General features: G+C 38.2%; 1 protein-coding gene and 1 pseudogene across 24 annotated transcripts in view; one reads left to right on the top strand and one right to left on the bottom strand.

The window, feature by feature from the left end:
• The window catches only part of PLAGL1 (PLAG1 like zinc finger 1), a 73,790-nt gene that overhangs the window by 17,596 nt on the left and 40,652 nt on the right, over positions 1-15,542 (top strand). For all 24 annotated transcript variants that reach the window (XM_029943818.1, XM_029943804.1, XM_029943813.1 and 21 more), the window contains exon 2: positions 7,036-7,072. The gene's annotated coding sequence lies outside the window, so the exon portion shown is untranslated. The remainder of the gene's footprint in view (positions 1-7,035; positions 7,073-15,542) is intronic.
• Positions 5,696-5,811, bottom strand: LOC115297210 (annotated as a pseudogene).

Genomic DNA, 15,542 nt, shown 5'->3' with positions numbered 1-15,542 from the left:
CCCTCTGTGCGTGCGTGTGTGTGCATGTGCGCCCACAGCTCACTTGCATATATGATATATAAGGGTAGAATGGGGCGGTTAAATGGAGTAGACTCTCCCATCTAGGAAAAGGGAACATAGGAGGCACACTGGAATTACTGGTCCATAGCAATTCTGAAATATTGGGACACCCTGGGGGAAGAAAATGTTTTTCGGTTGGGGCTGATTTTACCTTCTTGTTCACTTTTCATAAGGCTCTGGTTCTTTCCTCTGGGGAGTTCTTTTTTTCTCTTCCTTGGCTCCATATGAAATGGAGAGTAGAGGATTTGCTCTACTTTGAACTGAGCAACCCTTTCTTCCCACTGCTTCCGTATAGAAAGAGCCAGAGGGCCATTTTCAGACTTTAGCTGATAGACTGGTTCTCTTTGGCAGCACAAGCCTCTCCAAAATCTGGAAGGTTTCTTTTCTGTTTCTTCTATATGCTGGTAAGCATGTCTGTGTTTTTTTCTTTTTTTGTAATACCTGCTTCTCAGATCTGCATTGATTTGCTTTCTTGCCTTATACTTCTTTCTAGACCAAAAGAAAGTTATTTGAGGACTGACGGACTTCTATGGGAAAACCATACCCCTAATCTGATCTTTTCCTCATCTTATCCAAGTAAAATGATTCAATGAACATGTTTTTATGTCCTTTCCCTGAGGCAGTTTAATATTTTTTAATGTTTTCCTAGGCCTATGACCTTCATTCAGTGTCTCTGTTAGTATGGGAGTTTTGAGATAGTTAGTTCATATAACATTGCAAGTTGGAAATATCTGGAATCTCTTTGTTCCTCTTCATTTCTTATTGAAAACTGGATAGTTCTTTTCTCAGCTCATCCCTTTCTTGAATACCTTGCCATATGCAGCCACAAATAACCAATGCACACTTCAAATGTTTTGTTTTCTTCGCTCTTATAGAGCTGAAGTTTATTAGGTAATATGTCTCCTGAGGCACTAGACACAAATACTTTATAAAATATTTTGTCACTGTATAAATATAATGCCTGTCTTTCCAGCCCTTAAGATTAATTTCCCCACTGCTTCCCTGACCACTAAGTATATTTTAAGTTTTTGCTAAAGAAGCCTCCTACTTCTGGTACTAATTTCTAGTCAGGATGGGCTAAAGTTACACTGTGCTGACACACTATCCCCAAACCTCAGTGGCTTTAGTGAAGAGCAGTTTATTTTTTTCTCAAACTAAAAGTCCATTGTGGATTTCTGGGAGACTCTGCCTTATGCACTCAGGCTAAGGACTCTGGGTGCACCTCCATCCTGTATGCTTTCTGTAACACACCTGACCTTCTTGATTGTCATGGGGGGAAAGAGAATATTAAATGGTCTTATACCAGTAATTAACTGTTTAATTAGTAGCCTAGAACTAGTAAAATGGCTGTGCCTAACTATAAGGAGGTAGAGAAGTTAAAGCAGAAATATTAAACAGAAGGAATTTTATCATATATCTGAATAGTTAAAAGTTATAAGTTGAGCTAATAATATAACTGTACAACATATAGTCTATCATTCTTGAGCAAATTTATCTTCTATGACCTGGAAAGCTAGGTTTGAATATGGGATTTTTGGAGTCTTGAGGTGTCTGTTCCTCTAGAACATGGCAGTGTAGGAATACTGGCCTGTCTTCCCCTCTCTTCATGTTCCGGGCCCAGTTCAGCACAATGGAGGGCACACATTGAAACTCTGTCCACATCTTAGCAAATAGCCACCCATTGGCCACTTCTTGGGGCCTAGGGCTGCATACACAGTGGCACAATCTGTTCTCATAAACACAGGTCTGGGAAAGAGGGCTTCACAGTCCCTGCTAGCAGGCTTGAAGTTCTTTGGACAAGAAATCCCTTCGTTCCAGGAAACTTACAGCATGGTCCAGGAGGGGAGTCTGGCCTTGGGTGGACATGTTTGCTTAGACCCTTGGCCTTCTTACTCTAGAGGGAAGGTTTGCTATGAACCCCTCATGTTCAGCTTTAAGGGCAATGCTAAGCAAGTGTAAGGTCTATGTGCTTAGAAAAAGAATAGTATATGGGTGAGCATACAAATCTCTATCCTACCTCATGCTTACTAAATTAGCTTCCTAAATAGAGCTATGGAGGGAAAATGCTATAGTCACCAAAGTTGAGTTCCTGTGTTAATAATTTTGATTCTCATGATAAAGCCCCTTTATGATATATAAAGTAGTTTCTTGTATGTTTGCTCATAGCACATTTGTGTGAACCCCATGTTGTCTGACTTTATGGAAATACTGGGTTGTGTCACACTTCTGAGTGATGCCCTTACCTTATTACCATATAATAGGAGCAACTGAGAAGCTGTGAGATGTAGCCATCGTGAAGGCCAGGCAGCCTGGGGTCCAGAATCTAGGCGGTGAGGTCAAATGCTGGCTCTGATACTTTTCAAGTGTCTAATATTGAAAACAGTTTCCGTTTCAGTGTTCTTATTTGTACAAAGGGAATAGAACTACCTATTTTCAATTAAATAAAATAATATATACCAAGTGATCTACAGAAAATACTCATAGATCAAGCAGAATTATTTCTCAATGAAAAATGATGAAAAACAATGAGATATGTTGGGGAGTAAGTCTGAGATTTAATACATGGAAGATGACCTAATGGAAGAAGGAGGTGGGGGTCCCTGGAAGATGAAGCCCTTAGTCTAATATCCTGAAAAGAGAGCTTTGGGGCAGCTCTGGGCTCTTGCTTATCTCTAAGGGAAGATATGTCTTTACTATCTCAACTTAGTAATCTCTCTTGAGCTTTAGTGCCCTGATTTTTAAAATGAGGATAATAAGAATTGCTTTGATGACCTTGATAAGGATCTTTTGATAGAGTGGTAGAGATCAGAGCCAGGGGAATGGGTTGGAAAGTGAATAGGTGAGGAAATGGGGATTATCTACTTCTTAAATCCTTTTCAGAAATTTGAGAAAGATGGTCTGGGAGGATATGGGAGCTGCAGAGCAGTGCAAGGTTAATGAAGATTTTTATTATAGGTTGAGAAATACCAGATCACAGTTGTATGTTGGGAAGAAGTATTTTTAGTAGAAAGGGAGGGGGTGATAATGTAAAGGAAATTTGGAATGGAGAGGTGAGGTTGCTGTGGTGCTAGAAGGGATGTCTGTAGGGTTCGCATTGAACAGATGAAATGCTCTCTCCAGTAGCTTTGTCTTTTTTTTCCCTTCCCTCAGTGGAGCATGATGTGGGGATATTAGCAGAGATACATGTATGTACAAGTGTTAGGAGTGAAAACACCAACCAGAAGATAACAGGGGCAGGGAAGAACTCTGGAGTTTTAGTTGGCCTTTAGGACTCAAACAGTTGGAGTTGACAGAATTAGAGTGAAGTCACTCTCCTTGGCTGTGAGACCCCCATCTCTGAACCCCTCCATCTCCATTTCTACTGCAGTAGCTTTTCCACTGTATTGTTTCTGTGCATTTTTAGTATCCCCTGAGGCACTCCCCAGTCACACAGGTGCCTACCTGGGCTATCCAGATTAGCAGCAAGATACCCTTTGATTACAGAATTTCGTAGGCTTTTAGTAGTCTATCCCTATTTTTTCCCCTAGATGTGAGAATCTGGTAAAGAGGTTTTTAAGAGATGACTGTATTGTCTTCATCTCCATATAAGGTCATTGTAATGAACTGAATGTTTATGTCCCGCCCCCCCCCTCAAATTCATACATTGAAATCTTAAACCCAATGTGATATTTGAAGGTGTGGCTTTGGGGAGGTAATTAGACCATGAAGTCAGAGCCTTCATGAATGAAATCAGTGCCCTTGTAAGAAGAGACCATAGAGGTAGCTAGCTCTATTTTCCACCATCTGAGAATACAGTGAAAAGTTGGCAGTCTAAAACTCTGAAGAGGATTTTCACCAGAGCCCATCCATGCTGGCACCATGATCCAGAACTTCCAGCTTGCAGAACTGGGAGAAATAAATATTTATTGTTTAAGCCATCAAGTTTGTGGCACTTTGTTATCTGAGCTAAGAATGGCATCGTTAGTTTTTTACATCCTAGAATTTTAAAAATTCTAGGTTAATAAGTTAATTGTAGGTTAATAAATTATATCCTCTTCCTAGCTGGTAAATGAAGTTTAAAGGAAAATCCCACAGTATTCTCTGCTGCTGAGTCCTACCTTCCAGGGAAGGTGTTGACTCCCTTCCCATGTCAGAGTCCAGGTTCCTGGAAACCAGAAACTCTGGTGAAATAGAGCCAACCTGACATTGTCTTTGTGCTTGTGATTAAGCTCATCAAAGGCATTTCTTGCATGTTTATGTATAGCTATTTACAAACCACTTATACAGATATAGTCTCTATCTATTAATAATTTAAAAAATTAAGAAAAACCATGAACATGAATATAAATGTTATTGCTCTGATGACATGCAGACAAACATGAGCTATTTCACTCAATTTTGTGGAATGTTTTAGAATAAAGAATCATACAGATATTGTGCTGATATTCTATCTGCTGTGTAAGTGTGTTTAGCAACAGTAAGTAAAAGGGACATTAGTTCTTAGGAGTAATTACTGTAACCAAGACTTACTGGGAAGTTTTTCATTTTTCATCATAGAAATTAATGGTAACACAAAATGATTTGATCATCCTAGCTGGAAAAAAGGAGGATACAGATTCTTAATATCACAAATAAAAGAGGTATCACTTTACTTCCCTTGGACATTTAAATAATAATAAAGGAATACTGTGAACTCACTGTCCACGCCTGTATCTATTAAAGAAATCAAATAATTAATTGCTTTTCAAAACAGAAAGCACCATGCCCAGATGGATTGACTGGTGAATTCTGCCAGACATTTAAGGAAGAAATTATGCCATTCTCCACAGTCATGTCCAGAGGTTAGAAGCAGATTAGGTTGCACTAATATGAAAACCAGACAAATTGTACAAAAACCACATATCAGTATCTCTCATGAACATAGATTCAGAAATCTTCACAAAATATTAGCATTTCAAAGCCAACAATAATTTTTTTTTAAATTTTAGAGAAAGTATGAACAGGGGAGAGGGACAGAGGAGAGAGAGAAAATCTGAAGCAGGCTCCATGCCCAGTGTGGAGCTGAAAGCAGGGCTTGATCCCACCACCCTGGGATCATGAACTGAGCCAAAATCAAGAGTTGGACAGTCAACCCAGATGTCCCAAACCAATAATCTTTAAAAATTATATAAAAATCTATATAAAAAATAATCTTATATACTATGACCAAAAGGGAATTCTCCCAAATATTCAAAATTGGTTCAACATTCAAAAAAAAAAATCAATGTAATCCATCACATGACCGAGCTAGAGAAGAAAAAGCAGATGATTTATCAGTAGATGCAGAAATAGCATTTGACAAGATCTAGTGCCCATTCATGATCAAAACACACACAAACTTTGAGCAAATTAGTGGGGGAACTTTCTCAGCTTGATAAAGAATATCTGCAAAAGCCTACAGCTAATGTCATACTTAATGGTGAGAAAGTAGAAGTTTTTCCATTAAGATCAGAAACCAGGCAAGATGGTCTCCTGTCATTCCTTTTCAATTTAATACTGGAAATCCTAGCTAATGCAGTAAGACAAGGAATACAGATTTGGAAGAAAGATAAAACTACCTTTTTTCACAGATGGTACAATCGTCTATATAGAAAATTTTAAAAAATGACAAAAACAAAAAAATTGGAACTAATAAATGAATAATATCAAGGTTACAGGCTTTAAGGCTAATATATGTTAAGCTGACGTGAACAAATACTACACTTGATCTTAGCCAAAACGCCGAGAAGCGATAAGGCTAATATATGAAAGTCAGTTGCTTTCCTATATGGCAGCCATGGAACGAATGGAATGTGAAACTAAAAACAATTTTGCTGTGAACCTAAAACTGCTCTAAAAGAATCAAGTCTTTTAAAATATATGTTGAAAATGTGGCCTCTGAGTTCAGACAACCCTCTTACCTTTTACCTTTTGATTTTTGAAGTGAGTAGTTTATGTTATGATCACAAGCAAACAGAATTTTTTCTCCAGAGAATTTGTTCCTTTACATTTTACTCTTTCATGTAGAAAAATAGAATTCTTTATTTACTTTTATGGTGGTCTTCTATGCACAACGAGTAAAATACCTACCACTCACAAATGGATATTGTTATTTTAATGTTATAAAGTAGGTATATGAGGGGACTGGGGTGCCTGGGTGGCTCAGTTGGTTAGGCATCAGACTCTTGATTTGAGCTCAGGTCATGATCTCATGGTTGTGAGATTGAGCCCCTCTTCGGGCTCTGCACTGGGTTTGGAACCTGCTTGGGAGTCACTCTCTGCCACTCCCCTGCTTGCGTGTGTGCCCTTGTGAGCATTCTCTCTCCCAAGGGATGAAAAAAAAAAGATGTATAAGAGTTTTAGGGAGAGAAAGGGGTTGTGGAAAAGGAGATGGGGGCTTATAAAAGAACATGAGGGGGACCCCTGGGTGGCTCAGTCGGTTAAGCATTCGGCTTCAGCCCAGGTCATGATCTCACAGTTCGTGGGTTTGAGCCCCGTATCAGGCTCTCTGTGTTGACGGCTAGCTCGAGCCTGGAGCCTGTTTCAGATTCTGTGTCTCCCTCTCTCTCTGACCCTCCCCTGCTCGTGCTATCTCTCTCTCTCTCTCAAAAATACATTTAAAAAATTTTTTTAAAAAGGACTTGTGGGATCCTTGTGATGATGGAACGATGTGGCATCTGGACTGTGATGGTACATGTTGAACCTATGGTAATAAAGTTCTGTAGAACTCAGTACGTACACAAACAAGGGTGGTGAAGCTGGGGACGTCTCAAACGGCCAGTGGATTGTATTAACTTAAATATATAGTGATTGTGATATTCTCCTTTAGTTTCATGAAATGTTATCAGTGGGGGAAACAGTAAAGGGTACTCAAGATCTTTCTTAAAATCGTGTGAATCTGCAGTTATGGTAAAATTAAAAAATGCATGTGCAACTATTATATAAAACTAATAACTGACTTTATTTTTTTGTTTTTAGGTTGTTCCTGCCTCATTGATAAGTCATCATTGGCTTTGTAAGTTGACATTTTAATTTTTTTATTCTCCACCCTCAACATGTTGTATTTATTTTCTGATTACAAAACAGTACTTTTCTAGAGAACCTGGAACAAAGATTGGAGCAAAAGGTTATTATTTAGTTCTTATATTACTTTAAGGGCTGTTTCACTTTTTTCTGGTACTCTTAGGTGATAGTTACTTTGAGGGAGTTTGAATGACACATCTTGGGCTAGGGCCATCTGTGTCTTTTGGAGTGACTTCCTGGCAGGGTTATGATTAGGAGCAGTAAAGTGCCATCTGTAGAGCTGAGGTTGTACATACATCTTTCCTGTTAGACAGCACAGTCTTCACCCAGAACATCTTTGTGACAGATGGTAAGAGGGACGCAACGCTCTGGGAGAAGTCAACAAGTGTAAGTGGTTTGACTAGTGAGGACAAATGAATTCTGCTTCATTGACCTGTGAAAATCTGGCAATTAGATGAAATGAGGGCAGGATTCCAGACTGGGAGAATATAACTTTACTCCTGTTTTATCATTGGAAGTAGCGATGTTGCTGTTCTATAACTTTTTCTCTGTTGTCTATTTTTTTAAACTTTTTTTTAATGTTTATTTTTGAGAGAGAGACAGAGCGCAAGCGGGGGAAGAGTAGAAAGAAAGGGAGACACAGCATCTGAATCAGGCTCCAGGCTTCCGCGCTGTTAGCACAGAGCCTGATGAGGGGCTCAAACTCATGAGCCATGAGATCATGACCTGAGCCGAAGTCAGACGCTTAACCGACTGAGTCACCCAGGTGCCCCTCTTTGTTGTCTATTGAAAAAACATTGAGAACTCCTGTTATGGCAGTTTTTTTTTTTTTAAATTCCATGAAATACAGACATTTGAAATAGGAAATTTTGGACAAACATAGTTAACCTGGAAAAGAAATTATTCTCCATATCACAGAAAACATTTTATATTATTAAATGGGTTTTACTTGGCCAATTTCTTAGAAAAGAGACTGTGTTGCCAATATGGAAAAATAAGGTTATGAACAGTGCAGTCAGTAGTTCTGATTTATATATGTTGTCAGTTGGATGAAGAACTGAAATATGCTAAACTAATTTTAAAAACATCTTTGAGAAACATTATGTGAAGATGATTTCATTTTACATAATGTTAGCAATGTAGGATGAATAATGTTACAAAGTAACATTACTGGGGCTTTGCATTCTGAGATGGCGTCTAAATTAGTTTGAATCTTGTTCTAACAGGTTTTATTTCACCTATTTTCAGGCCCCTAGGAAGACGCACACTTTTTAATACAGTTTCCCCCGAAGTATATGCTGTAGTATATTCATTCCTTTGGATGTTAACCGATGTTATATGGAAAGGGAACCTATAGTCAGTTAAATTCAGTTGGGGGGAGACTTAGTAAAAATTAGACTTATTTCCAACAAGTGATTATTTAAGAGAGCCGATGGTCTGTGGTGTTTTTCAAACATATTTCCCAGTGTAACCCCATATATACCTAGGAATGGTGCTCCATGAAACATTTTTGGGCAAAGAGTGCTTTAAAATTTAGGAAATTGATAACAATGAGAGGATCTATTGTACCTTTTTCACAATGAAAAGGGAATAAGGACATTTGAGCTAGAACAGAAGAAGTATAACATAAAGACTGTTGCAGTACCTTAAAACAGTTGACATACAATTAAGCATAAACAGTTATTATAAATATAGTTATAAAACATAATTTTTAAAAATCTTGAAAGTAAAAATGTGTATTTTTCCCTGTTGTAGTCACCTGCTAATTCCTACATCACTCTTTCTCATTTCTTGAAGATTTAGCTCCTGGCTCACTGTCCTCCTTGCCAAGACTAGTGTGTCCTAATTCCTGGTGATTTTATGGCCACTTTGGGGTCCTTCCAGTACCTTGATTTCTCACTTCCTTAACTTCCATTCAGTGACCTTGTTTCCCAGACTACCTCAGTCCTGTCTTCCCATGGTGGTACTGCAGACTCAGTCATTAGCCATAACTCGTCCCTCCATGATCTCGCGTTCCAGCATCCATCCTCCGCCACTCCCTGCTCCCACCAATTTTTAAGTCTACCTAGACATTTCCTTACTCAATGTAAATAACCTGTCCTCTACCATTAAAGTCAGCCATTTATCCCCCTCTCTTATCCCTCCTTCTTGCTTTACTGTACTGTGCTATCTAGACCCGAAAGACCTAGTCTGTCTCTTCTATGCCGTTAGCTGCCCAGCTGGTCAAAGCTGAAGAAAAGTGACCAGCCATACTCACTAGTTTTATCTTAACTATTTTGATTACTAACCTCAATGGTCCCCTAATGTATTTCAGGAAGTTTGGACAATTAATTCATAGAAAGACATTTAAAACCTGTTTCTCTGTAAACTTCCAGTTCCCCTTCTTCTGTTCTCCCTTTCACCTGATGACTCTGTTTTCTTTAGCGCTGATAGATAGCAACACCCAAAAGAGAACTTCCGTAAGTGCTCATCGTCACATCTGCCCAACCACCTGCACCATACATTCTGCCTTCTCTTCTTCCTCCCTGGGTGAACTGCCCAAATCCAATCTAAAGCGTACTCTTCCACTGAGGTTCGTAGGTTCTGTTTCCTTTCACCCACCCAAGGATATTGCTTCATTCCCCTGAATTCTGGATTTCCTCCCTCCTTTACTGAAAAAAATAACTCCCATTCCCCCGAGTTACTAATCCATTTCATTTCCATTTTCTTTTACACAGGTTTTCAGTCTTCTTTCTGTCCCTTCTTTTTTTTTTAATTTTTAATGTTTTATTTATTTTTTGATACAGAGAGAGACAGAGCATGAGCAGGGGAGGGTCAGAGAGAGAGGGAGATACAGAACCAGAAGCAGGCTCCAGGCTCTGAGCTAGCTGTCGGCACAGAGCCTGACGCGGGGCTTGAACCCATGAATGTGAGATCTGACCTGAGCCGAAATCAGAGGCTTAACTGACTGAGCCACCCAGGCGCCCCTATTTCTTCTGTCTTGATCCCATTCAGTCTGGCTTGATTCTCACCATTCTACCAAAACGGTCTTGAATGTCCCCAGTGGCCTCCATGTTGCAACATGTCGCTCACAGTTCTCAGCTCTCATCTTACCTGACCTCCTAGTAGCATTGACCCAGTCAGTCACGTTCCTCCCCGGTGTTCTGAGTCTCCACGCTTTCCTACTGATCTCCAGTTACTGTGACCACTCGTATCAGCCTTCCTTCATTGCCCTGACTTCCAAGCACTGGGTGACTGAGGGCAGTTCCTGCACTGTCTCTCTGCTTACACTTACTCCTAGCTAACTTGGTTCAGTTTCGTGGCTTTAACTACACATATATGCTGATAACTACCAAATTCGTATCTCCAGTATGAACCTGTCTCCTGCACTCCAGATTTAAATACCCAGTTGCTGAGTGTCTAATAGGCACACCAAACTTAACCTATCTACAATTAGGTTCCTGTCCACTCTCCACTAAGCTTTCTTCCTTAGTCCTCCTCATCTCTGTAAATGGCAACTCTGCTCTTCCATTTTCTCAGGCCACACTTTTTGACGCCATTGTCATTTCTTCCCCCTCACCTTCTACATATCTAGCCATCAGGAAATACTGTCAACTCTAACTCAGACATATCCAGAGGATGACTCCTTCTCACCATTTCTTCCACTATCATACTGGTCCAAACCATCGCCATTCATCATCTTTTTATTAAAATAGCCTTCTTACTGTTCCTCCTGCCTTTTTTTTTTTTTGAGAGAGAGAGAGTGGAGAGAGAGTGCGTGTGCTCAAGTGGGGGAAGGGCAAGTGGAGTGAGGGAGAGAGAATCTCAAGCAGACTCCACACTCAGTGAGGAGCCCTATGCAGGGCTCAGTCTCACAGCTGTGAGATCCGACCTGAGCCAAAATCAAGAGCTGATGCTAAACCTACTGAGTCAGGTGCTCCATGGTCTTTCTGCTTTCCTACTTTCTCTTCTAGAATGCATTCTCCAAAGAGCAGCCAGATAAACTATTTAAAGCCCTACGTCTAATTATGCTACTTTCCTGCTCCAGTGACTCCAGTGCCTCTCTTTATAGAGGTTTATCATCTTCTACATGATATGGGTCCCCATTACCTCCGATCTAACCTTATCCTGTGCCCCCTCACTCACTGCTTTATCCATACCAATATTCTTGTTCCAAGTAGGGTTTTGCATTTACTGTTGCCATAAAAAGCCCTAAGACTTGCTTCTTTGCCTCCTTCAGATATTTGTTAAATTGTCATCTCCTCACCTAGGCCTTCCCTGACCAGCCTGTTTTGTTTTTTTGTTTTTTAAACATTTTTTTAAAGTTTACATATTTATTTGGTGGGGAGGGGCAGAGAGAGAGAAGGAGAGAGAGAATCCCAAGCAGGCACGTTGTAGTCAGCACAGAGCCTGATGCAGGGCTCAATTTCACCAACTATGAGATCACGACCTGAGCTGAAATCAAGAGTTGGATGCTTAACTGACTGAGCCACACAGGGGCCCCAGATATTTTGAATTGCCGATATTTCTCCCTGCCTTTACCCTCTTACTGGCCTCTCTCTTTTAAGTACTTTAGTTTTTAATCACCATCTGATACATATTTTCTTTGTCTTCCTTCATTCCGAGATGAACTCCACAAGTGGAACAGGGGAAGGGATCATGTAGTAGTTACTGACTTTGATGCAGTCTTGGCGTCTTGTCCTTGTGGTGTTCCAGTCCTAGGACGGGCATGTGGTCCAGGCCAGGCCAACAGGAGTTTTCTATGGGACTTTGATTTTTCCTTCTGAAAGTGTCAATAAATAAATGATTCATATCTTGTCATGGATCTTCTTAACTGTTAACAGACCATTAGGCAAAAGATAAACACAGCCATACACTATAATACCCTTGGAAGACTTACAAAAATTGCCCATATGTTAGGTTACAAAAAAAAAAACATTAGAGAAATACAGAGAAGAATAAGAAAATTTTAAGCGAACATGATATAAATGTATATAAATAAACTTCAAAACTTTTAGTGATTAAGATGCTAAAGGTTATTTTAACTTGGCTTGCCTGTCAAATTGATTCTTCCTAATGTTCATGTAATAGTTACTTCCATGCTACATAACTCTCACAGCTCAGAAAGATAAAATAGATATATTCACAAGATTTATATAACCCTCATTAAAAGGTAATGGCCAATACAAAACTTTTAAAATATTGACGGTTATGAGAATAAATGTAAAAATCCACAAATAAAATTTTAATAAGAACTATCTACTGTAGCCAAATAGGACTTACCTGAGTCCAAAAATAATTCAGTATTTGGGAATCTTCTGGAACAACCACACCATATTAATAATTTTTTTTTAAATGTGAACTTAGCGTTTTGTGAGACATTTAATAATATTAAATACCAATTCTGCTCATCTTTTGGGAACAGTACATTTTTACTTTGGATAAAAAATATTTGTTTTGAATCTTAACACATTTTTTAATAGCAAAGACCACAAACATTTCCATCAAAATCAAGAGTAGGGACATGATGTCTGTAACATGGGTAGTAGAAGAAATTCTAGCCAGTGAGACAGAAAAGTGACAAATATACTTATTAGAAGAGGAGATAACACTAAAATCTGTAGGCAATATGATGATAAACCTAAACAGTTCTGAAAATGAATTATAAAACTTTTAGAATTAATGCAATTATATAAAGTAGAGAAATGGTAAATATACATTTAGTGGCAATAATTGGAGGCTTAAGATAATAGGTCCATTTCTTATGGCTAGCAAGAAACTGACATACTGAGAATAATGCAAATAAGAAATGTGTATTTTCAGAATTTCCTACAATTAAATAGGTATAGCTTTGCTACCAGAAAATAAATAGTAAGATCTTAAGAAGGTAGAATATATTTTCAGTATTTACAGGTAAGAAAATTCTGTTGCAGGAGCTCAAGCTCAGCTGAGTTTTGGTCAGTTGTAGGCTTTCCCAGATAATTCAGTAAGAGAATTTTAAATGCTTGACTTGAGAACTTCAGTTAGATGAAACATGATTAAAAAGCAGCCAAAATCTCAATCATCTTAAATTTCTAAGGATTACAGAGAGAAAAACTAGGTTTGCAGTTTCTTCTAAACATACTTAATTTTCTGTTTCAGCAGTTGTTTGATTAAAAGCTCTTTGGTTAAAACAAATAGATCTTGATACTTTTAAGAAATGGCCCCTAATACCATTTTGTTACTGAGGACTTGGAGTGTTCTATCATAATTTAGTTCCAAAGCTCTGTTTTTAAGACTACAAATTAAAGAGCAGACAGCATGGAGAGCACAAGTTTTAGAATGAGTGTAGCCTGGCTTGAATTCCAGCAGTACTGCCAGTAAGTACATTATTGTGAGCAAATTAAAGAACCTTTCTTAGCCATAAGTTGTCTTTTATAAAACTGAAATAATAATAGCTGTGAGGATTATGAGGATTAATTGAGGTGATAGACCTGGTCATTAGCAACATGCAGTAATAATCCTTTAATTCTTTATTGCTCAGTATTATAATTTGAGATACTAGTAATAAATTATTTACAATGTACTTTATAGAGAAGTCAGTCTCTTATTATTTATATTATATATCCCAAATTTTGAAAACTTCTGTATTTCTATGGAAGAGAAAATGACTAAGAGACACGGGCTGCTCTGTAATGTGACTCCAGACAAGCCACTTTTTGTACTTTTTGAGCTTTTAGATAATATATACATCTTAGTGATGTGGAGAGGATGTGAGATAATGCAGAGTTTTGAGTACTTATTTGTAAATATAAAACACTAATACAAATGTAAGGAATTGGAACTTCAGACTGACAGGACTTCCATGACTTCCAGCCATGGTGTAGCAGTAGGAACCTGGTTCAGTCTCCTGCATTAAACAACCAAAAAACAAAACAGAACCAAAAAAGGCCATAAAATACTTAAAACAGATTTGCAGCCATTGGGCAACTAGTAGCATAAGATGATGAACCCTGAGAGAAGGGAAACAAATGATGTGTCCACAGCTACAGTGTAAGAAGGGGAACCCAGACACAGCTCAGTGGTCACCATGAATTGAGGTAATAGAGTTGGGAATTCAGGGAGGCAGGTGCACCTAGAATTTGTAGGACAGAGTACCAGAAAAGGGAGTTGCACAAAGAGAACACTTTGGAGATCGTCAGAGGGTTCCCCTGGAGTCTTTAGCTGAGTACTAATTAGTGCATGCATGTAAGAGAACTACCCAAGGCTGGGAAAAGAACCACTAGAAAGGCAAATGTAGATCACAGGGCAGGGAAGAATGTGTCCCAGCAGAGTAGAAAAACCTTTGTAATAAGTGGCATAAAATGGAGTACTCAGAAGGGTGTTGCCTCAGTAGTAAGGGAAAATTAGCCCTAGATTAAAGGTTGCTTTGATCCTTCCTTTAAAAAAATCCTGAAAGTAAACCATTAAAGAGGGATCATAAACTTTTTTGGTAAAGGATAAGATAGAAAATATTTTAGGCTTTACAGTCCATATGATCTCTGTTGCAGCTACTAAGTTCTGCCATTGTAATGTTAAAGCTGCCCAAAGCAATATGTAAGTGGGTGAGGGTGGCCAGATTCTAGTAAAACTTCATTTACAGAAATAGGCTGTGGGCCAGATTTGGCCTGTGGGCCACAATTCGCAGACTCCTGTCTTACAAGTCAAATTATTTCTAGTAGTTTAACTTCATCCCAGAACAAAGCTCAAGAATATTTAAAGAAATACAAAATATCTAGCACCTAACAAGGTTAAGGGTATAGTATCTAGTATTCAATCAAAATTTACTATATATATGTCAAGAAACAGGAAAATTCATTGGTAAAGAGAAGAATCAGTCAATACAAATAGACTCAGATTATAGATTTTAATAAAGATATCAATAAACAATAAACAGATTTTTTAAGATTTAGTAACCATCTTTACTAAACAGATATTAAAACAGTTATACATATGCTCAAGATTGTAGAGGAAAGCACTAAGTTTAAGGAGTGTTACAAAAACTATAAAAAAATCCAAGTTGAACTTCTAGAGGCACAGAAACATCTGAAATGGAATACACACTGAATAGGAGTAATAGCAGACCAGACATTGAAGAAAGACTTTGTGAACTTGAAGATAAAGCATTAGAAATTATATAAAATAAAACATGCTGCAAAAAAACCCCAAAAAAACCCCAAAAAGAACCAGCCTGTCAGTGAGCTTTGGAACAACTTTAGACAGCCAAATATATGTATAAGTGGAGTATCCAAAGGAGGAAGGTAATAGAAAAAAACATTTAAAGAAATAATGGCTGAAAGTTTGCTAAATTTGATGGAAACAATAAGCCTACAAATCGTAGAGGTTCAATGAATACCAGCAAGTACCAAAAAAATGAAGAAAATTACATCAGGGTACATCACAATCAAATAATTTAAAACCAGTAATAAAGATTTTAAAGTAGAGAATACGATACTCTAAATTTA

This window comes from Suricata suricatta, chromosome 7 (genome assembly GCF_006229205.1).
Source record: "Suricata suricatta isolate VVHF042 chromosome 7, meerkat_22Aug2017_6uvM2_HiC, whole genome shotgun sequence".
In the NCBI taxonomy this organism is placed as follows: Eukaryota; Metazoa; Chordata; class Mammalia; order Carnivora; family Herpestidae; genus Suricata; species Suricata suricatta.
The sequence above is the reverse complement of the archived record's forward strand: the minus strand, read 5'-3'. Positions and strand labels throughout refer to the sequence as shown.